The 24,258-nt window shown below is 38.0% G+C and overlaps 1 long non-coding RNA gene across 1 annotated transcript; it reads right to left on the bottom strand.

Annotated features, from left to right (window-relative positions):
- Positions 1-15,043: 15,043 nt before the first annotated feature.
- Positions 15,044-22,747, bottom strand: LOC127472496 (uncharacterized). Its single transcript, XR_007905030.1, has 2 exons — positions 22,690-22,747; positions 15,044-15,396 (listed from the first exon to the last, which is right to left on the bottom strand). It is a non-coding gene; the product is annotated as an uncharacterized LOC127472496 (long non-coding RNA).
- Positions 22,748-24,258: the final 1,511 nt, after the last annotated feature.

A 24,258-nucleotide genomic window follows, 5' to 3' on the forward strand; every position in this document is an offset into this window, starting at 1 on the left:
GGAATGATCAAGAGCATTAAAAACCTGCTCTTATGAAAAAAGATGGAAGTCACTGGGGCTGTTGACCATGAAAAAATGGATGTCAAATTTACAAACTGTAATGAAGGCTAAAGTGAATGTTTGTCTTATAAAACACACACACGCACACGCACACATGCACACAAAGGAAGAGGCAAAGCAAAAAGCAATTAGAAAGAGCAAAATGGAAAAAGATATACTGTTCCATATAATTTGCAGTAAGAGTCTGAAAATGAGGAAATCTTTTGGGCCAAGAATTGAAGCAGATTCACAAAGAAACTGCAAGACAGGCATAGGGGTACCCAGAATTTTCAGGGGTAGCAACTAATAGAAACAGCACTTATTTCAGTCAAACTCAGTTAGGGAGTACTAATGTGTCACAAATTTTCGCACATCCCTACCCTTAGGTTTGTCTGAGCACCTCCCTCTGAATCATCCTAAGGGCTGTAGAAGACAAAGTATTAGATAAGTCTGATTCAAGATGATTCGCACAGTTCTATGAAACAGTTACAAATGCCTTCATTTTATATTGGATCCCATCTGCAATTCCTATTTGTGCTTTATTCGTTAGCAGATTTTTAATCTATTTCATCATTTTTTTTACACTGGTTTGTACTGCGTCTATACCGTGTTATTTTCAAAATTTGTAATGTAACATAAATGGGATGACACTAACCCAGAAATCTAAGCATATTATGTCAAAACTTTATCACCCAGACTTAGATGATCTTATGAAGAAAATGATAACACGTTTTTGTTTTAAGATCTATTTTCCATAAAACCACATTATCTGGCATTATTTATGCTAAAATCTTAAACTTTTTACTGATTGTGTCCCATACAAGCCCTTCCATGGTTTTAAGAGAAGCTGATATCAGACTAAGTAGCCTATAGCTCCTCATATAATCTCATTTCTCTTTTTTGAAAATAGCAGCACTCTTTACTAGTCCTCTGGAACTTTTTTCCCCACAAATCAAAATTTGTTCAAAATCAACATTAATATTCAGAGAGCTCCTAAGCCAATTCATTAATAGTACTGGGTGCAAGTTATCGGGCACAGTAGATTCTAAAATGCTTAATGGTTTTTGTTTCACATCCTCCCCAGTTACTAATGGAATAGAAAGTATTTAATTAATCACTGTAAGAGATGAATACATCATGCTAATGATGAATACTTCTGTTTTTCCTGCATAGTGATTGACAATTTTGCAACCCTGGTCAAGTTCTGGATCTGTGCCATTTGAAGGATTTCATTTGTTTCTGATTTAGTTAAAATATTCCTTCTCAATCCCATCAGTAAGGTATTCTTTTTACATGCCTTTTAGCTTTCCTTGTTAATTGCCTGCTTTTTCTGACTGCTGACTTGGTTCCACAGTAAGGACCTTCCCTGTGTTCTCCTTCTTCTGCACGTGCTACTGGTCTTGCGGCAGATGCTTTCATCTTTCACAAAGGGTTCTGTAGTCTCCTGGCTACATCAAGGGGAACAAGTGAAGGGATACAACTAGAGCAGATCTATGAAGAGAAGCAGCAGACACTGAGTACCTGGCATACACATTGTATTTCTCAGGTGTCTTTCCTTAGGACTAGCTCCAGCCAGGACTTCTGGACAGAACAGGACACAGGTAGGTTTAGTGAATGGGGACCGTCAAAAGGTTCATTCCAGGAGCATGTTACTGACATGAGTTGATATACTAATGTAGATGAGCCTTGTAATAAAAAAACTCTCTGTATTGTGGTTGGCTGAGTAAATTTTCCCATATCAGCCCTCACAGTGCTGTGCCTTGCATTGGTAGCTGGAAAGGTTTTGATAACACACCAATGTTTTGTCTACTGCTGAGCAGTGCTCACACAGCATCAGTGCTGTCTCGCCAACATTGCCCCCCATCAGTAGGCTGGGCGTGGGCAAGATCCTGGGGGGGGACACAACCAGGCCAGCTGACTCAAATTGAACAAAGGGATATTCCATACCATATGATGTCAGCTCAGATATAAAAGCTAAGGAAATTATGAGAAATGGGGGGCATCCATTATTTAGGTTTGTGTTCTAGAGCAACCATGTGCTGGAGACCTGCTTATGGGAAGTAGAGAATGAATGGGATTTTTTTCTCATCGCTTGTGTGGGTGAAACCTTTGCTTTTGCTTTTCCTTTAGTAAACTGTCTTATCTCAACCTAGGAGTCATTTTCTGTCTTATTTTCTCCCCCCATGTCCAGCTGGGAAGGGGTTGAGATGGAGCAGCTTGGTGGGCCGCTGATGTCCAGCGAAGGTCAACCCACCACAGTCTCATTTATCAAATAACCATTAAAAAAAACTTAGAGAACGTATCTTTTTTTTTTCCTAGTTGCAGATATGGTGAAGATATCTTACTATTTCTTCTCAAGATCCATGTTTATTCTTGCAGAATGAACCAGTGAACCACCACTTTTTTTCCTACTGAATCCAACAGAAAACAAAAGCATCTGCTGAAATAAAGGGATAAGAGTATGGCCAAAGGTAATCTGCAGGAAAAATCTAATACACTTCCAAAATTGCAGGTTTGGGGTTTTTATTTTTAATTAAGAAGTCTGAGAGTTATCAAATGGATCTAAGTGCAGGAAAAGTTTTAAGAGGTTATAATAAGCAGCTTTTGAGGTAGCAAAATATTAAATAAGTAAATTTCCAATCACGGTAATTTTTAATTGACCTCTAAATAAAAAATAGTTTGATTATACACTGTTTGAAGAAAATTAATTATCCTTCTTTTCCTTCAAAGTATGGAAATTTTAAGGCCAAACCAATTTCCAAGCCAAAGTTAAAGAAGGGCAAATATAGGACTTGAAAAGCTAGTTGCAACCTTAACAATGGGGAGAGTACTGCTTTTCCATAATAAAGAGAAGGTAGACGTGACAAAACTTCCTGAGAAGGCTATAGATTTGATAATGAAAGGGGTGAACCAAAACTTTAAATAAATCCAGCACTTACAGAGTTTAGCTGAAACTTCCTTTATCTGTGGTATTGAGTAGCCTGAAATGGTGCTAGTACAGAGAACTGCTCCTGGGATGTGCTGCATCTTCAAAAGAAACTGCAATGTGCCAGTGATAGGCAGGAAAACAGACATCCCAAAATGGGGCACTGTATTTCTTCCTCCCTGAGACACTACTCTGTAAATAGAACAGAAAACCGAATGTTTTCTGTTATTATAAATTCAGCAATGCAAAGCTTGTTTCACACATGGAACCACTCCTTCTCAGTCTTAACTTCTTCTGTCGGTGGTGGACCTGTTAGATAAAGATAAGATGATGAAGATTCAGTCAAGGTGAAATAGCATGTTACAGCTTAACTCAGACTTCCTGATACCATCAGGGCTGAACTTGACTATTGGTTGCACTTTACTTTCTGGATGTAGTGATGAAATACAGTCATTGAATTACCTTGAGTCACCAGTTCCTGGGCAGTTCAGGTTTCTATAAAACTTGATTATATTGCTGAAATAGTGGAGAAAGTCATATATCAGCAACAGAGTTGGGTAAATAATAATTCATTTGTGATGAGAGGCCTTTTGCTTCATTTTCCATTTGTTATTTTCACATCTGATTTTTTTTAATAATTTCTATAAATATTTTTCACATGTAGGTTATTGGATGGCAGTTTAATCAAAGTATCTGATATTAAAAATTCAGAAGGCACTCCTTCTATTGGGCATATCAGTCATATGGCTTTTTCCTAATTTGTTGAGGATATCTCTCAGAATCTGCCTGCTAGTAAAAATAATAATAATAATTACAAATGCAAAGTCATCACCGCATTGATCATTCATGCCAATAAACCAATATGCTGGAATATTTGTGGAAAGCAAACACAAGAAGGATGTGAATAGTTAATTACAGCTCATTCATTTGAGCAACTATTTGCAAAAAATGCTTGGGAATGTTCCATCAAACGGTAGCCACTGTTATCTTCTTCCCTCTTCTGCCTTTGAGCCTCTTTGTTGAAGGACAGATGCTGATATTCAGTTGTCTTTTCAGAACTCGTCAAAAAGCCTTACCCAATGTGAAACCTCAGGTTATAATATTTAAATAGAAATATAAAATAATTAAATAGAAATGCAATGTAGAGTACAGAATAATGGTTTATATTGCTCATTATATACTATCTGCTTGTAAAAAATATTTTAAATTAGTGTAAATTATTTCTTAGCTAATTTTACAAGCTATAGATAGTTAACTCTGGATGGATTTTCCCCAAATCCCTGGTGACTCCTTATGTGAAGCACAAAAATTGAAGTGTGATTTATAGAAACAGTCTCATAGTTTGGAATTCCTAGAAGAAGACATATATCCCTTTATTTCAATGCATAGATACATGGCTCCTCTGATCGTTTTTACAGATGACTTCCAGTTAGCACATGGCCTAATTCAGAGAGTTAGTAACTCTGCTTCAGTTATTAAAGTAGAATTGGAAGAAAAACTACTTGATCTCCATCCATACCCAAATGCTTCTGCCTCGCCAGCAAGAATTCACTGATTTCTTCTGGATAACTATATTATAGACCTGACTACACCGGGCATCAAAAAAGCTGAAGATACAATCTGCATAATATTTACATATATTTGCATACATTTGCCTGTCCAGAAAATATAGCGATTCGGATTTCCACATCATAGGAGGGCTAATGGAAGTATTCTCTGTTCCTTTGGTGAGGCTTTAGCTTTTTTTTCCTTTTTCGGGCATCTGTTTTACTCTCAAACTTTCCAAGTTGTCCCTGTGCCCCAACTTTGCTTTTGCTCAGCCATCTTCAGAGATGATGCTTTTTCAATTTTTTCCTTACTCTGACTCTAGCCACTCTATACAACTTTCTCATCCCAGCAGAATTCATTAAAAACATCTTACTTCACCATTATTAATCTATTTGAAGAACGTCCACTGCTAGCTTGTGGTAGAGTCATTCAACTTTGTCCTTCACCTTCCCAGATCTCCTCTCCAGTTCTTCCTCCGCAGCTTCTTTTGTGTTTTACCACCACAATGAAAGTGGAACAGAAAAGCAGGAGGACAAGACTGGTGCTGCACTCTCTGGGTTTAGGTTGGTGCCATTTAGGTAATTTCAGCAGCTTTTCTGTTTTCTGTCAAGCTAACACAGCTATCATATTGTGTGTTCAATGATGTTCAGTTACCATCCCAGGTATCTTGGGCTGAGCACAAAGGCTATAGAACTTACCAGAGAGACAGAGAGATGCTGGAGAATGGAGATAGAGCTTCCAAGTCTATCTACATAGTCAAATACATTTGGTAGTTTTCATCTCCTAAATTTCCTAGTTACAGTCTGGTTAGAGGAAGAGAGGACTAGCACATTAAAGGGGGGAAAACAGAGAAAGGATTTTTCTAAAAAATAAACTAGACAAAAAAAAGTCGGTATTTAGTTATCACTGAAGTCTACCCCACATGCAATCTATGTTAAAATAAGGAGAAATTTGCTAATAGGTGACTGTGATTACTGTAACCTTCATGGGATCAGAAAGGAAAAAAACAACCTCTGAGCCCTTTTCCCTGAACTCAAAATTACACTGGATAAGATTCACTGATTTCTGTAGGGATGTCCATACCACAGTTAAAGGTGTGCTCTGAGTTAGACCAATAGGCAGAAATATTATTTAAGGGAATCTGTTTTCTTATTCAGACTTTCAGCTGAGCCTAACTGCCAAAGCTAATCATGTTGTTTTCCCCCTAGAGCCCTGATTCAGTCAATTCGGGGGCAAAGATTTTGTATAGAATTTCTTCCCCAATTAAAGATTTCCACAGACTGGTTTCAAGTGCCTAATGAGAATGTACAGGGATTATAAACACACTTTCTTCTGGGTATTTTGGGTATGATTAATCCTGTTTCCTGACTTCAGAACACTAATATGTATATAATGAATTCTTTCTACTGTTGTCCTCATTTTCTTTAGACTTCAGGTATGAAAAAGGGGGTAAAAAAGAAGTTGATTAGAGCTGCTTTTGGCATTAAACAATTGGGTTGGAGTTAGGAAAATGCTTTTGAAGGGATTTTTCTGCCACTGCTCACAAACTGCTTGAACTTACAAAATAGCCAATGAAGGCTTAAGAACCTTGTGGCAAATTCTCTGCTAAAAGCAGGTTTATATATTCCATTTCTCATGCTGTCACCAAAAGGGAACGTATGTATTCTTGCATTAACAGTTTAAAGGTAGGGTGAAGCACAGCTGCAGGAGAAGCAGTTATCAAAGTTATGGTTAAGTAGCCCATAGCTGCTAGCTGTGCAACAGAGGTTGTGCACACTGTTTGTTCTGTTTTTATTTTAAAAGTATTTCATAATGAATTTAGGGGAAATCTAACAAACGAATCTTGCATATAATCTTCATCTAAAGAAAGTAAACCTTGTAAACTTGTTACTATTGCTAGACCAGAACCTCTGAGTGAAAAACTATTGTGAAATAACTGAACAGTGTATAATGGGTTAACAAGATCAACAGAAGTATTGGATGAGTGTCATATATTCTGCTAGTAGTGAATGTATCATTGAAACACACATCTGCCTAGGAAAAGATTAAAAGAATAATTTTAAGAGCCTATATACAGATACTTCCTCCTTTTGGGTTATAGACTTCCTTAAGGATAACATAGGAGGAAGTGTGTAGGATTAGAAAAGGTGTTTTCCTTTGAGGAATTGCCTTAGAACCCTTCCTTATATTCTTTTTTATTGGGGAAAAAGAAAAAAACAAAACCAAACCAACCCCAAAAATCCATTTTTTGTTTCTATGGATATGATGTGTATTGAGTCAAAATAAGAGAAGGTTCTCTGCCATCTATTCTACCTGGTTTTTTCTTCCATTGAGCTATAACATCAGTTGACATCTTCTCCCAGTCTCTAGTCTAAGGACTAGAGTGAAGTAGAAAGTGGTTGTAAAATGCCTTACTAGCTACAGATGTTAATTTTTGTTCAAGGCAACTGCTTTAGCAGATCTAAGACAACTGTTCTGTTTCTGTGCACATATGCTTCTATTTTTCTCTGTATGCTCAATATTACAATTATGATCCTCAATTACTGTCACTTTAAAAAGTTAAACTGAATCCATGGATGTTCTCCAATTTTGCTAAGTCTAAAACTGTCAGCCAGTGCTTAAATTGCAAGCTCTACGTGAAACAAGTGCTCATTTATGAGTTACATTACACATCCACCATCAGAGAAACAGAGTGAGAGAATTTAACTGATTGCAGAGGGTAATTTGGTCCATATACTTTGTCAATAGCAGGTCTGAGGAAAATTAGCACCAATAATTATAATACTGGTGTAAGTCATGAATCTTATTAGAGTGATTTTTAGCAATTTAAGGACTGAAGGATCATGAATGTCAGGACTTCAGTAATATCCTTGGCTTTTAATAAATGGCATATGCTATTAGAATTTAGGATCTTTTTGCTTGCAAGCTTAATCACTATCCAAGAACGTAGAACACACAATGATAGTTTTCAAACCAGTGTTGCAAAATTAAGGATTCAAACCAAATTGAGCATGGATATTATTAGACTGTATTTATCATTAAAGGCAAACATGTACTGATTTTCTCTACTACATCAGTCAGAAATAATTTTATTTTCCTCTTGAATGTCTGTATATGTGTACTAGGTGCGGCTGAGGCATAGCTTATTTTCTCCACAGCAGCCCCCATAGCTCTGTGCTGTGTATTAGTATCTTGAAAGGTGTTGGTAACCCACCAGTGTTTTGGCTACTGCTGAGCAGTGCTTGCACAGCATCAGCACCGTCTCTCCAACATTCCCTCCTCACCAGCAGGCTAGAGGTGGGCAAGATCTTGGGAGGGGACGTAGCCAGGACAGCTGATACACGTGGACTAAAGAGATATTCCATAACATATGATGTCTGCTCAGATAGACAACCTAAGAGAAGGGAGGAGGAAGAGGGGTATTCATTATTACAAGGTTTGTCTTCCAGAGCTACCGTTGAGTGTACTGAGGCCCTGCTTCCAAGGAAGTATCTGGACATCTACTCTGCACTGGAGCAGCCTCACCTTGAATATTGTGTGCAGTTTTGGTCACCACAATATAAGGAAGATATTAAGCTGTTAGAAAGTGTCCAAAGGAGGGCAATGAAGATGGTGAAGGGCCTTGAGGGGAAGCCGCATGAGGGCAGCTGAGGGCACTTGATCTGTTCAGCCTGGAGAAGAGACTGAGGAGAGACCTCACTGCAGTTACAACTTCCTTGTGAGGGGAAGAAGAGGGGCAGGCATTGATATTTTCTCTGTGGTGACCAGTGACAGGACCCGAGGGAATGGCCTGAAGTTGTGTCAGGGGAGGTTTAAGTTGGATATTAGAAAAAGGTTCTTCACCCAGAGGGTGGTCAGGTGCTGGAACAGGCTCCCCAGGGAAGTGGTCACAGGACCAAACCTGACAGAGTTCAAGAAGTGTTTGGGCAATACTCTCATGCATATGGTGTGACTCTTGGGGATGGTCCTATGCAGGGTCAGGAGCTGGACTCCATGATCCTTATAGGTTCCTCCCAACTCACCATGTTCTATGATTCCGTGATCACTTGCTGATGGGAAGTAGAGAATAAATCCTTTGCTTCTGCACACAGACCTTGCTTTTGTTGTATTAAACTGCCCTTACCTCCACCCATAAGGTGGAGATATTTTCTCCTCCCCCATCCTGCAAAGGAGAGGAGGGGCTTTGTGGGCACCTGGCATCTAGCCAAGGTCAATCCACCACAGTGGGCTAACAAGGCACTGGGACTGCTGCTTCTCATACAGGCCCATAGAAGGAAGAGTTCATTTTTATTACACTATAACATGCAAGTAGTAGGTGATTCAGCTACCCAAGTATCTATTGCTAAACTAGTGTGTCAGAACACAAGCTGTCTAGCAAGTCCATGAATGCATTCATGAGACAATTTTCTACGTAGAAAAATATGAAAATAATGGGAAGGATGCACTTTCTGAAAATGCTTCAACCAATAGAGAACTGAGATAAGCATTAGCATGGAATGATAGTGTTTAAAATGCTTAGGATGGGATAGCACAAATAAAATCTACAGATTTCGAAAAAGATATGGTGATATCTTGTGACTGGTCTCAGAGAATGAAGCTCAAGGAGAACCAGCAGATGCTTCAGACATAATATTACAGCACTAGCACAGAGGAAAGCTAGCAAGGGCACTGTGACACAAGTTTGATGGCAACAAAAATTTGAACATGAGGTTTCAAATCAAATATACAGCAGGAGAATTTATTTAGAAAGTAAATGTAGGTATAAACATGGAGCACAAATTTAGGGTCCAAAGTGAGAAAAAGGAACAAACTGAAATGCGCATAATAAGGAACATATACTACTCCCAAGTAACAAGCAATAGGACAAGACGACATGGCCTCAATTGCACCAGGGGAAGTTTAGATTGGATATCAGGAAAAATTTCTTCACTAAAAGGGCTGTCAAGCACTGGAACAGGCTGCACAGGGAAGTGGTGGAGTGACTATCCCTGGAGGTATTTAAAAGATGTGTAGATATGGCACTTAGGGATATGGTTCAGTGGTGCATTCAGCAGTGCTGGGTTAGTGGTTTGACTCGGTGATGTTAGAGGTTTTCTCCAACCTAAATGATTCTATGATTCTTTGTGGTGTAAGAAGATAGAATTCATTAAAAACATGAGTATTCAAGAGTAAGTCAGGGAAAGAAAACTGTCACCCACTGAGTGTAATAGAAAAGCTACTTGTTGGAGATACCAAGGAGACTGAACACAGTTTTTCAGCTTCTTAGGTGGTTCTTCTACTTATTTCCAGGGATAAAGGTATTCACAGAATCTAGATAAAATGAGTATTTTCAAGGAAATGTCAATAGCTTATTATTATTATTAGTGTTATACTTCCACAAAAGTTTGTCCTCAATCCAATAACAGTCAACATTTCTATTACTAGTGACTAGAAGTCTAGAAAAGTTATTATTATGTTCATATGCCACCAAGTGGGGAAGGACTTCCAGCATACTGATGTCTTGTTTAGAATCCAAAAGAGATTAGACCTGACTTAAATAGATTAGAAAAGTTCTAAAATAAATTGTTTTAATAAATTTAATGTTCTAGATAAATGAGAAACTTTCTATGAAACCAGGTTTCATAAAATTAGCATGTTGGAGTTGCCAGCATTATAAGTTCTCATGAACACATTAGACTAATAACTGCCCAAAACAACAGACAGGTAACACTGATTCTCCCATCCAGTGGCAAAAAAGGCTCATAAACTCTTTTTAATGTATGTAATTTGTTTTAGTTTCAATCATGGGTTTATGAATGCATGAATGGAATAAAGATGCTGAGTTCCTCTTCTTGGTGCCAGCAGAATCCTTGCAGGCTTTATAGAGTTCTGCTAAACATAATAAACATCTTTAACTTTTCCAACATCAGTCCTTCAGGCACAAATGGTTCATTAGTATACTAGCATTTACCTTCATCAGATATCTATGGAGCCTGCCTCAGTCTCACAGCAGGGCCCTTGCATTTCTTCTACCCTGCCAGGATTTCAATCTGTTAGAGGCTAACAAAACTGATTTATTTTTATTCTGAGTTTCAGGCTTCTATCTTACTGGCTTCTCTAGCTTACTGTTCCAATTTATAGATTAATTTTCTGCTTCTAAACACACAAGCAAGAGTATGGTAGACACACTGGACTAAAATTTACAGGTACATGTGATGTCAAACATTGGCTTTGATTTGTCCACAACAGATGGATTTACTAGTTTCATTTGCACAGACAAGATTTGCAACAGTACCTCGCCCTGCCCATAATTTCTATATTCCTACTTTTGTACGTTTGATTTAGTGTTACAGCTGAATGTCTTCTTGCCTTTCTTTTTTAAATACATCAACTCTTTGACTACACACTGAAGTCAAATATTCCCAACTAATGTTGTCTCACATACATAATATGATACTTTTCTGGTATACAAACCCTAAATTTTGCATTCTCTTAGTCTTACAGGATTTGGTCTTATCCAATTTACACCTGCCCTTCAAGGATTTGTATTTCTTTTATTTCCCAATACAGACTTGATGTTATCTCTAATTTGATCTTGGATGATGTTGGATCTTTTCTCAACAGCTGCAGAATACATCTACAGTCGTTACAGTTCAGAGCTATCTCTTATAGATAAGACATTGAATTCTTTAGCTCTGTGATTTGACTGGACTCAGAAGTGTTTCAATAACTACTAATATTAAGCTCTAGTGTGATTTCTTGAAACAAAAAGCATTCCTTAGAGAGAAAATCCCTTTTATATGTGTAAAACCAGAATGAAGTGGTTTTCAGATATTTGGTGCAGCTGTGGGAATTACAGAAGCAAAAATGGAGACAATGAATCATCTGGCTGTAATCCATGATGTAACCAGTTTCAGACAAACATTTTAAACCCGCTCTTTTTCTATTTATTTCTGGTTTTCTTCCAAACAATACAGTTTGTCCCAGACTTACAGATCTTGTTTTAAAGGGTTCCCTATCAGAGACCTGCACCTGTACTGGGAAGTCACCCTGCAATGAAATTTTGTGGGAGTATTACTGCTCTGGTTTGGCAGGTGTTACAGCAGGAACAAAAGTTATATGGAACTAATTGTAGCAAGAAGAAATGAGATAAATGAAGGAAAGGAAGGGAAGCAAAAAAAAGCAAAAAAGGAAGGGAGGGAAGGATGGGAAAGAAGGGAAGGAAGGAAAGGGAGGAAAAGGGGAGGAAGGAAGGAAGGAAGGAAGGAAGGGAAATAGAAAGACATGATCCTCTGACAGTATAGGGTTGCTGTTATGAAATATCCTGCCAATGACACTGCCATTTAGATTTCTCAAGATACTCGTTAATATATCATACCATGACATCTTAAAAGACATCATTATAGTTTATCACATTGTGATTTGTAGAAAAATAGTATGTGACAATCATTAAAATGGAGACCATCATGACCTTAGTGTCAATGGGAAAATCACACACCTTTCATATGTATATTCTCTGGCATAAACAAAATTTAAGGACAGAATTAAATAGGGAAATATAAATGGGTAAGTGGTTCTAATACATAAACCTGCATTCAGATTTGAATTTTTTAATAACACCCTTCTTTCTTAGAAGACACTTTCACCTGTGGGTGTGTGTTTGTGTGTTCTCAAACATCTGGGATAGACAGCAAAATGGATCACTGAAGTCTGGGTTAAACCAGAGCTATTGGATCACTGAACTTGTGCCATTCCCCTGTCAAGATATTTACCCATCTATTTGTCAGATTACATCCCTTTCTGTATCCAAGTCACTTGGAAATTCTCCTTAGTCTTATTTCATATTCATTGTCTTGCAACACCAAGGTTTTCTAAGGCTAATTTGACAAATAACTGGCTTTAGTACTGCCTTCTTCCAGCTTTTCCTCCTTCAGAAGGCTCCTGTGTATGGAACCAGCTATAACATGTGCTGGTGCTCCCGAAGACTGTAACAAATGTGGATAGAGCCTTCCCAAATCTTCGTTTGCGAAGCCTAGCCATGATGATGATGCTCCCGAAGAGGTGCCCCCCTAACATGCATCCACTGGATGCATTTGGGAATAAATTAATTATTAATTTATCATTTTATTTTTATAATAGTCTATAAAAATTAAGCATTCTGTGGGCTTCTGACACCTGCAGTTTCACTGTGTCCTGCTCTGAGTTCTATGGAGGGAAACACGAAATTTTGTTCATAAATGGCATGTCACAAGGCTGAGACAGACACTTTAATGAGCATTGACTGCCTTTACTTTGTGTTTTCTGGACCACTAAACTGGCTTTAGTACCAACTCTTAGGGAATAATTTGTTACACCTAAGTTTTGTCATAGGAGTAGATTTACTGCCTTTGTTTGACATGTTTCATAATCTTTAAAAAATGTTTGTCTTAAGGAGCCCCAATAGGACCAAAAAAGTATAAGTGTCTGATTGAGATATGCTCTTGAGCCAGCCAATAAAACTGCCATGGAAACCTATGGACTGTTTTACTGGTCAGCTAAAACAAGGCTTTTATTTTTGAGAAGTATGTGTGTACCTGTTTTGATACGTTTCTCTGGTGCAAGCAAAGTTATCCCCTCTTTTTTTACCTTTCACCTTTTTAGATAGTGATGTTAGTGTTTCTATAAGAAGATGCCAAAGAAGATGTTGCAAGAAGACAGAATGAAAAGCATGAGTTCAGACGCTGACGGATGTGGGTAAAGCCTGTGGTGACAGATAAACAAATGAGGAGTTCCAGGAAGGAACAGAATGAAAGAGCTTTTTGAAAAACAAGCAAAGGGTGTGTGCATTCTGCGCGTGATTTGCAGTTCCTTACTTCATTCTATTCATTTCTATACTTTCTGTTTCTTCTATGGAAAAGTACTCTGAATCCATTCCCTCTGACAATGACCTTTATAAAAACTTTCATGCAAAATTATCCTTTATTATTGTTAAATTCCATTAGATACTTTTCAATTACTTCCCAATCATTAACTATCTGAATCCAAACAATCTACATGGTAAAATGTAAATGGGGATTTTTTCAGCCTGCAGACTGCTTCTAAGGGGCCCAGAAAACTAAATAAAAAAAGACATGCTTGCTGCCAAAGGGTTCACACTTGTCATACAGCATCCTGCACTTGAAAATATGTAGAATAATATATAACAAACAAAAAAAATTAATATGCCAAATAAAAAAAAATAAAATTATTGATGAAAATTATATCACAAGAAGCAATAGTCTTTTTACATTATATGGGGTATATCCTTTATACTTATTATTTCAGGGTTTTTTTTAAGTGCCAGTAGCTGTACTTGGCATTGTACAATATTCATACAGCCTCTAGAGAAAAGAACATGCATTGACAAGGAGACAGTGGCAAAATAGACGCTGTGCCTTGAGAAGCACAAAGGAAGTTATAAGTAGGAGGGCTGACTTTTTTCCTCTTCTTTTATCCTTTCTGGACATCATCAAAAATGAGGCCTTCATTTTGAAGATTTACAATAGGGCATTTTAGAAAAGATCGCTTCACAGTTGTGACACCGTGCAAGCGAGACACCAAGTTATGGGTCTAGCAAAAAACCTGTGGCTGGATTTGCACTGCTCGGCATTCGCACTGCTAATTGTCATCTCCACAAACACACAGCTGCAGTGCACGGCTGCCTCCACTAGAGGGGCCAGTTGTTCCTGCGTGATGAATCCATATCCAGAGCCCCGGTGAGTGGATCGCCTTCTAACACTGCCGGGGTAGGTGCTTCTGTTTTCCTATCTCTAGCAAACAAATAAGCAAGGAAATTATTTGCCTTTGTAACAAATGAACAAACAGCTCATGGACTTCCGTGCACTACTTGTTTTACAAAGCCCTAGGAAGGTTCCAAGTCTGATGGCTTATGCTGCCATTTGGCAGTGGTAACTACACCTTGACCTCAGGTTATGCTCTAAGCTTAGAGTCTCCTCCACCTTTGGAGCTGAATTACTTATTTTGGGGTATATTGCAAGATCTGCTGAAAGAACTGTGATATTAAAGGCAGGATTTGGAGGATGCCACTTAAAATGGCTTTACCTGGTTCTAGAAGTATCCCTGCGAAAACCAAGGTGGTACCAGTGAGTGCAGCCTGGCTGAACATCTGCACGTGCAATAGCTACCCAGGATACCACGGTCAGAAAACACTTGTGATCACTTTTAACTTACAGGATTTTAAGTGGTGCTATTTGCCTTGAGAAAGCTGTCAAACAACCCTTAGTTTATAATTATAGCTTTGCTTTTAGAAGCAGTCAGTTGTAAAGCAGCCTCGTAGACAGAGACATGCTAACATTGTATTTGGGAAAGATCTGGGATATGGCCCAGACTTCCTCTATTTGTTCCCTGTGCTTTTCCCAATCTGTTCTTAACTGGGCACCTGCTGCAGCAAATGAGAAAGCATCGGGGGAAGAGGAAATGGAAACATTGCAGTACAAAGTATGGTTAATAATATTTATTAATGCATGCAGAGAACTATTAAATTAAAAAAATTAATGGAGGTCAAAAGCCAGCTTCTAATTCTCTTCAGGCAAAAGAAAGAATTTATTAAAAAGCAGAAGAGGTATCCACAGAGAAACTTTCCCCATTCACTTAATGCACATGAAATATAGACATCATCTTGACATTCAGTTGCTGAAAGAGAGAAAAAGAAACTGAAATTAACAATCAGACAGTTAACAGTAGCCATATTATGGGAGGGGGAACAAAATCTCAGCACACTGTGTTCCTAAGAAATCTTTTTACAGAACCAGCTTTTCATCATACCATATCTTCAGTACAGATAATCTTGGCAGGGCATTATTTTGCACACTGCAGCTAGCTGAAAATCTGAAGACAGGATATCCAGCTCTTCTGACTGTATGGATCTGACACAAAAAATTGGAACATAGAGGAAAAGAGTCAGAAGCATGCATCAAACATGCCTTTTGTTACTGGAGGCATTGTTTTCTGCTGACAAAAATATTTGTTTAAATTTTCACATCAAGACAAGATCCAGGTGTAGTTGATCAAATAACCTAAAGCTGCCTGATAACTAAAATAAATTCCCAGAAAGCACCTCAAGTATTTTTTAATTTTCTGTGTGCTGGAAACATGATTCTCAGTATGGTTCAGCTGCGCAACCTGTGAGAGGACAGAAAAGGGAAGATGATTGAACCAGTTGCTACATTTTACAGAGAGAGTTTGAAGGGGAAAAAACAATAAATATGTTTTAAAAATGTCACTGTTCTACTGCCACTGAAGCCAGTTACAAACCTCCATAGTTTTTTCACAGAGATATGCATAAAGGCTGGGCACTGCTTGGATCTTGCATGAACTTTTGAAATAAGAGATTTGTAGAGGCTTTGGACAGGCCCCTCTGCACAGAGGTGAATTTCAGGCAATAAATCAGGACAGTTGTCTCAAACAGAGGATTTTAATTTTTTTTTTTTACATGTAGCCTTCCTGGATTAAATTCTTTGTTCTTCACCAGTCTTGTTAAAATCTGACATTATTTCCCCTGGTATTAACCCCCAATTTATCATTTACTCAAGACTGCACAAGGTTTCATCCTGGGAATAGGCTTTTTTCCTTTATCCATTTCCTTAAAAACATAATTATCGTTTTGTAGGAGTTTGCTGTGATCAGAGGTGTTCCTGCCTTCGTGAACACACAGGAAGATGAGGATCTTACATTCTAATTATAATTACAAACAATTAAATGTGAGACCTGAGACTAGGAGCAGACCTTTAAGAGGAAAGAAACAACTGCCAAGAAATAGAAGGAATTGCAAGGAGCGCTCCAAGTTCAGTCATGTATAAAATTTACAACATGACTGAAGGGCAAGTCTATCATTTTCACCTTCTTCTTTGGCTTGTATTATTTAAAAAGATATGTTTTAAATCCAAAAGGATAAGGTCTGCATTCATTGCCTTACAACATCCTTAGTAGGACCTTTTGTCTTGAGCTCAGCACTGTGCTAGCACAGGTACACAGCTCCTGCTCTGGAGCTGGCTTCTGCCTTGGCACTTTAGAGTGCAGGAGGAATATTCCACTACGTAGGCATCTTGTGTAGGTGAAAGAATTTCTCCCCATCTTTTCAGTCTCTCTGAATAACCTCACCCAAAAACACTGAACTGAAGGCTATTATCTAGCTAATCAGCAAACAAAAGTTTTTCCACAAAAATTATCTGAAGAGGTATTCATAACAGGCTCCCTGCAAATATTCTAATCCAATCTGTTGTGTAAATATTACAGCTGGGGCTGAGAGAGAACGCATGTGCACTGTAAGCAACAATAAAGCTGGAGTGCCAGACTGGATGTGTATGGCTGTACACACAATGGAAGCCTTGGACAAGGGCAGTGGGAAACTGCTGGTGTCACCAGTGATGTCACGGGTGTTTTAGGGCACAAGGAAGTGATCTGAAATCATGCCTCTATGGCATTTGTTAGAAAAACAGTAACTCTTGGGGCTTTTCTGCTTCTGCAGCATTGTGCATCACAAAACCTCTAGATTATACATAATTTTTATATATCGAGTGCTATTTCACAAATGAGACATTTTTGCACTCCCATGGTTTATCAGCATCTGAAAGTGTAACATCAGATTAACCACCCCAGCCAAGCTGGTTTTATTTTATGTCTCTTTTCCAACCTCTGATAATGGCATGTGTCACAGTGAGATTAATACCATATATCCAAACAATACAATTCATTAGTATTTTGTGAATATTTTGCTTGGCTTTTGTGTGGTTTCAGTAAGCAATGGCAAACTCCTACAACCTGCTTTCCAGATAGACCCTCTGGCAAGGAAAAAATGGCCCAGGAACAAGAAGTCAGGCAGCAAAAAACTACAGTAGAGGAATGTACTTTGTAAAGGGACCACTTTTGTCCTGTGTCCCAGTTAAGACATACTCTTCCTTGCTGCATTCCAGAGACAGGATGTTTCTTTTCCAAGACACAAAATATTAAGTGTATCTGACTTTTTGCATATGGCATTGAGAGCAAGAGGGATACTTGTGTTTTGCTGCCAGTGATACAAAAAAATACACAGAGAAAGGAGAGACCAAATGGGTCACCCCAGGGCCTGATGGTGCTGTTGACTTCAGGAGTCACAGTTATTTCAATAGGCCCCTGTACACAAGAGTTAGTGCCAAAATCAGAATGCACATTCGAGCTTTGGAACCTATGAGAATATGAAACCTGAGTTTCATTTCTGAGGGATGCAAGGATTGTCCCTGTTTTGGACAATGTACAGAGAAGAGAAAGACAGAGTAAAACATAGTTCCAAACTAATTATATATGCATGTGCATTGATTTTGCATGTGTATGAACGTGTGTGCAAGCTTTCACATTAAACTGCAGACTATGAAACCATCCCATTTCATTACACTGGAACATTATTTTAAAACACTGTCTTACTCTGGTTTTGAATTGTATAACTCTATCATCCAAATAAAGCAAGGAATTCATTAAAGAAAGCATAAATGTAAGGAGGAAACATATTTAGTCATCTAACCCAAGATCTGCGAATACAGTACTGGTGACGGTGTTAATCTTACTCATTCTTTCCCTCCTACTTGGGTGTGTGTTTTCCATTACTCCAAAGGAGGAGACATGTGGGATGCTGTGTCTGGCCTCAGAGCTGTTACCACAGTTCCTTGCCTTCTGCATCAGCTTTTGCACCCTCTCAGCTGGGGGGTTTGTTTCTTTGACAGGCCCCCAGTAAGATCACAGAACTGCTTAGTATGGGAACAGCCCTATAGATCAGTGCTGCACCTAAACAGGGGATGGATTACTCTGGTGCAAAGCAGCTTGTGATAAAACGTTGGATCCATTTCAAATGTTTTAATGTACAAATGTATTGACAAGTCACAAAAACAAACCCAACCAAAACTATAGTTTGGGATATTTGCTTTATATTTCAGTTTTACCAAATATTAAAATACTGTAGCCTAGCTGCAGAGTGGAAGGTTTTGTTGCCGTTTGCTTTGTATTTTTTTTTTATGTAGACTTTCTTATATCTTTGTCTTTTCTCCCCATGCTAAGCCTGCATTCTCAATAAGAAAAATGTAAATCACATAATTTTAAAAATACTTTTCATCATAATGTTGTCGTGGTTTAATCCCAGCTGGCAACTAAGCCCCACACAGCATCTCACTTACTCCCCCTGGTGGGATGGGGGACAGAATCAAAAGAGTAAAAGCAGCCCTTGGTCATGGGAGAGGTCACATTAACAGCCTTCCTCAAGGTTTTAAACACCTCTAACAAACCTAGGCACACCTCAGTCTGTCCCTGGTGACCTTTTTTTTTCTAGTCTGTCTAATCCTGCCAGACTGGGAAGAGTTTCCCATTCAGAGTAAAAAGTCCTTACATTTTGACTTTTAATTCTCTACATCCCCAATAGTTTCTCATTTTATGTTGTCTATAAAGTTTTGTAATCTTATGTTCTGTAAAAGCATGTTTATCATCTAATGATTTTCTGATGGAGTGTGTCCAAAGAAGGGCAAGGAAGCTGGTGAAGGATCTGGAGCAAAAGCCTTATGAGAAGGTTGTAGACAGGTGGAGGTCAGTCTGTTCTCCCAGGTAACAAGCAGTAAGACAAGCTGAATTGGTCTCAAGTTACGCCAGGGGAGGTTTAGATTGGATATTAGGAAAATTTTCGACACCGAAAGGGCTATCGAGCGTTGGAACAGGCTGCCCAGGGAAGTGGTGGAGTCACTGTCCATGGAAGTATTTAAAAGATGTGTTGATGGAGCTCTTAGGGGCATGGTTTAGTGGTTGACTTGGCAGTGCTGGGTTAACGGTTAGACTCGATGATCTTAAAGCTCATCTCCAACCTACATGATTCTGCAAGTGTATGATTATAATATGTACAAAGAATTCCAGCATTTTTTAATTATTTCCAAGTTAAGTATTCTTCCCTGGCTTTCTTTGGTATAGACATTTATGTAACCTGCCCTCACTTTTTGACTTTATGTACTTCTTCATAATTAACCCACTCTCTCTGAACCAACTACCCATAGACATACGCGCAAACACACATCCTTACCTTCAATCATTTCTTCGTGTCTTCAGTTCCTAGATAGTTTGTTTTACTTGGTTTTTTTCCCATCAGGTAGTGGTAAATGAATGTTATTAATATCAGGTCAAATATCTTCTTCTCTCTAAATTGGATTGCCTATGACAATAGGCTCATGGAAATTTCATCTATTTAATTTCTTTTTCATGGTAGAGTCCTTTATTGCATTAGTACCTCTCCATATACAGGGAATGAGTTACAGGTTAATTAGATACTTTTGTTGTGACAGTTTAGTTGTCTACATCTGGATTTTGGCATTGCCTAATGAGTTGTATGAATTTCCTTCTTTTGTTCTCCAGGATTAGACTTGTACATTTTTCATGTATGTCAATTTGCTTTTTATGAACTTGGCAGATAGGCAACCCCAGAGAAGGGAAATAAAGTGATTTTGTGATATTCTTTAGACATCTTTGCAAAAATGGCTGCCTACCATTAATTGCCAGCTCTGCAACCTACTACTTACATAAATGGCCTAATTTTAAAATAGTAATTATTATTGTTGGATATCTAACATCTCCCACTAAGTGAAATGAACTTGAATTCTCAGATCAAACAGAATTACATAAAAACTCCAAGGTAAATGCTAGAATATATAACTGAATCTAAGCAGAAACCTCAGATATACCTATAAATTAGCATCACCATATGGATGTTATTTTTACTTTATGTAAAATTCTATTTAGTGAATAGGTATAAATACTTACACCTCCAACACTGGTGTGTTAATGTAAACTATTTCTAAATAATAGTTACCAAAATATCCATGTCCATCGTAAGTGAATTTTAAGATGATATAACTGCAACCTTTGTATCCTTTTGCAATGATTTGTAATTGCACTTGGCGCATTAAGATTTGTTAAACGAAGTTGAATTTTTTCCATTTATAAGCAATAACAAAAGTGTTTCAGGTTTCTTCATTTTTATTTATTAAGACTGTCTTTCATGGTAATTTTTCAGTTATATTCTCAGTTCTGCTTCAGATTTGAAAAAATACTCCTAATCGGGAACACAACTTGCCTGATGCACCACAGCAAAAGAGGCAGACACATCAATATGAGCATACAAGTGATGGTGAAAAATAAACTGTAGTATGTTTTCCCTGTATACCTGTTTGATGAAACATTTGTTGAATTATGTTTATCTAGCCTGTTGGATTTGTTTGGTTTTTTTTTTCATAGAAAATGGCTAAAATATCAGCAGGAAAAATAAGAACAGGGATTTTAATAAATTGCATTGTTCAAATGTAATCTTACAGGCAAAGTCCTCTAAGGTATTTAATAAAGTAGGCCAGAGAACTCTCCTTTGTGGATAAAACTCTGTTGCAAGTTCCAAGTTGTTGGTGAGATAGATCTATTACATTATTAGCTCTGGGGTAAGGTTTCCCAGTGCTGCTAAAATATGCTCAATTTAAATTCTATATTATATCACCGGGTCTGAATAATTTTATATCTATATTTTACTTTTAAATGCTTAGCTGACTCATGTATTCTAAAGTATTATAAACATCTTTAAAAAAAAAGGAATATAAATCTTTATGTTACCTTTGTTTTTTATTACATTTAACTAGAATAAAAGTAGGATCAAGGCCAAGGTTAAAACCAGAGGTTGCACTATATTTACATTTTGTTCAATACCAGCACTTAAGAACAGCGGCCAAGCATTTAAAAATAGGCTGAAGGGGATGAAGAGATTTAGAGGGGAATGCCTGGCTGTCTCAGACACTACCAGGTGAGTCATGGTTCTGCTGCTGTGATGAGCTCTGGGCAGGGAAATTGGTACGATTTAGCTCAGGGAAGGGAGACAGCAAAATACAGAGGCAGAGCAAGGCTGTATTTCGATTATGTGAAGAAATCCTCCCCACTCTGAGCTGCATCTACAGAGCCTCCCAGGACCTCTGCAGATCAATAAAGGACAGTGACACCAGTGTGCAGGTTTCTGTGGCAGCACTAGCATTGTCAAGGGCAGAACTGGTCAGTAGCTCAGACACTGCCTCCAAGTCATCCATCTGCACCTTTTCTGAGAGGTCCCAGAGGGTAGGGACGAGGCAAACTGTTCTGTATGACCATGTTCCCATACTCTTGCAGACCACTGGACTGTAGCACGCACTCTGGGAAACCATGCAGTGAGCAACTTATGTTACTTGTCCCCAGAAAGGCAACAGGGGAAGGCACATATTGTGCCAAAGAGCCCTGAAACAAAGGCAATCTCATAAATTCATAGTGTTGGATTTAGGAAATCTTAAAAAGTGAAATATTTTTCTTTGCTTTTCAATACAGATGGATTTGATGTTGATGGAAGTGGCACTGGTTCTGACAGAGGAAGCTATCTTCCTTCAATACTTTCAATGTGAATTATTCCCACAGAGACTATTTTCTTCAGGTAGAACTCCAGTCCTTCAGAGTAAACTAAGCAAACCATGGTACAGTTGGTAAGAAAAGGCTACATATATCCTGGCTAAACATGAACTCAGGTAAGAATACTGCTTTCTTAGCCGAGTTAATTCTCACTCTCAAAGAATACATTTCATCCCTTTTTCTGTACCAGATTATTCCAGATTACTGCCAAAAGATGGCTATACTTCTGATGAAAACAAACAAACAATCAGAAGGCTAATAGCTAAAATACATGTTCGGACTGGGTTAGGTAAAGTGGCTTCTGAAAGAAAATCCCGACCAAACCCAAAACCAACCCCCCAAGGGTTGGGGAGAGCAAGAGAAGCTTGCTCTAAATCCAGCTGCCTACATCCAGGCTCCTGACCCATGATAAACATGAGTTCCTTCAGGATTGACACTAACTTTCAAGTCCAAAATACCCCTGCTTTATAAGTCTATATCAAATGGAATAAAGGGCATCTTATACTTGAGTAAAAATGATGTAAATTCTCTCTTGCCTTATATTTCATGTTGTTATCACATAATAATTTTTCACTTCCTGTGGCTGCTAGTGGTTAATTCAAATTTTTTTTCTATCTCTGTCTTTTTTCTTCTTTGTTTGAAGGGGCTCATTCACCACAGGCTATGCCAGTTTTGAGTCAAAGTGTCATTGAAGCCCACAAAGTCACACATTTTGAGCTGGGAGGTGGGTGTGATTATCCAATTACCTTTTGACATTTCCATCATCTCCTTTGGCACCTAAGTACAATAAGTTGGGCATTTCAATATCTACTTATCCTCAATTTAAACCTGTTTTGAAAATACAAAAGAACCTTAAGTGATCTGTCCACAGCATTGAAATACCAACTTTAGTGGATACTTTGAAAACTCAAAGGCTTTACAAGATGAATAGCAAACTGTGGATGACAGCTCCTGTGGAGCCATTATTGAATTGCAGCAGTGATGACTGCATTGCTTTGGATTTAGATAAAAGACTCCATGCAAGACAAATGGTAGGAGGACATCAAACAGGACTGTGTCCATGCAGTGGCAGAAGCAATCCAATTGAAGAAGCTGTTGATTTCCCCAAAGTAACTTACTATTTCTTCTTGAGTAATTTATATTAAGAAACTAAAGATTGTATATTCATCTTCTATTTACACTCTTCTCTAAAAATACTGCTTCTAGTTGTCAAATATAAGACTTGTTTAAATTATTTTCCAGAAAGGAAATACCAGTATTGTCAATTGACCAGATTGTCAATTATTTTGCCACAATAATTGTGTGTTTTATTTAGCCACAATATCACTGTGTCTAAACGTTATAGACTGAGAGTTACAGTCAATACTGATCAGGTAAAGAGATTAGTCAGCAAATCAATAACATACGTACCAGCAGGAAGCACTGTACACTCAAGACAATAATGAATACAAAAGGTTCAGGTAAACATCATCACCTTTATTTAAATGAAAACTGATTCTAGAGCATTTCCACTATGCAAAAACCTTTTGGAGTCTTAGTTTGCTACACAAGCATAATGTAGATCTTGAATTCAAGTTTCAAGATGTGCCATAAAGTAGCTTTGCACAAAACCCTAGGATTTGGGGTTTACTGACAGTTATACAGGCTGTACCTTGGAAAGGATACAGAATGTTTATTTAACTTCTCGCAGAAATTCTACATTGACATTTGAGTCTTGCCATTCACACTTACTGTGCCTTAGTGGTTTACAACATTCAACAGACCTGGATCACTCAAACCAGCTTGATTCATAGGAATTTAAAGAGGGAGATGCACCCTGTAAGAACACATTGTGCGCTCCACCTGGGAATGGTCATCCAGCCTACAGGGCTGGACTACAACCTTTCCTGGGAGATCTGACTGAATTGTGTTTGATGCTGTCAATGGGTCTTTAATGCACACTGGTTCACTCCACAGATTCACTTTTATTTGTCTATCATAACAATAACAGAGAAAAAGACTTATTCTTTTAGAGCACAACCACAAATGAAGGTAGGCATTTAGTTTACTGTAGCTTCTTAAATGTGTATATTTGCAAAATGTGGGCATTTTAGGAATTAAGTGGAGATTAAATGGAAGAGATTAAGTATATACATACACATAGAATGGCATAGATGCACAAAACATTCCTGGTAATTCAGATTTTTTCTATCTGCCCTTTTTGTATCCTGTTTTGAACCACTTCACAACTTGCTGTGCTAGCTTTCTATTTTAGATCAGGTCTAGTTGTCATCCTCATATTTTCCTCAGCCTGTCACAGGACATTTTTCTCTCTG

This window comes from Manacus candei, unplaced genomic scaffold, assembly GCF_025592945.1.
Source record: "Manacus candei isolate 608988 ecotype Guabito, Panama unplaced genomic scaffold, ASM2559294v1 h1tg000028l, whole genome shotgun sequence".
Taxonomy (NCBI): Eukaryota; Metazoa; Chordata; class Aves; order Passeriformes; family Pipridae; genus Manacus; species Manacus candei.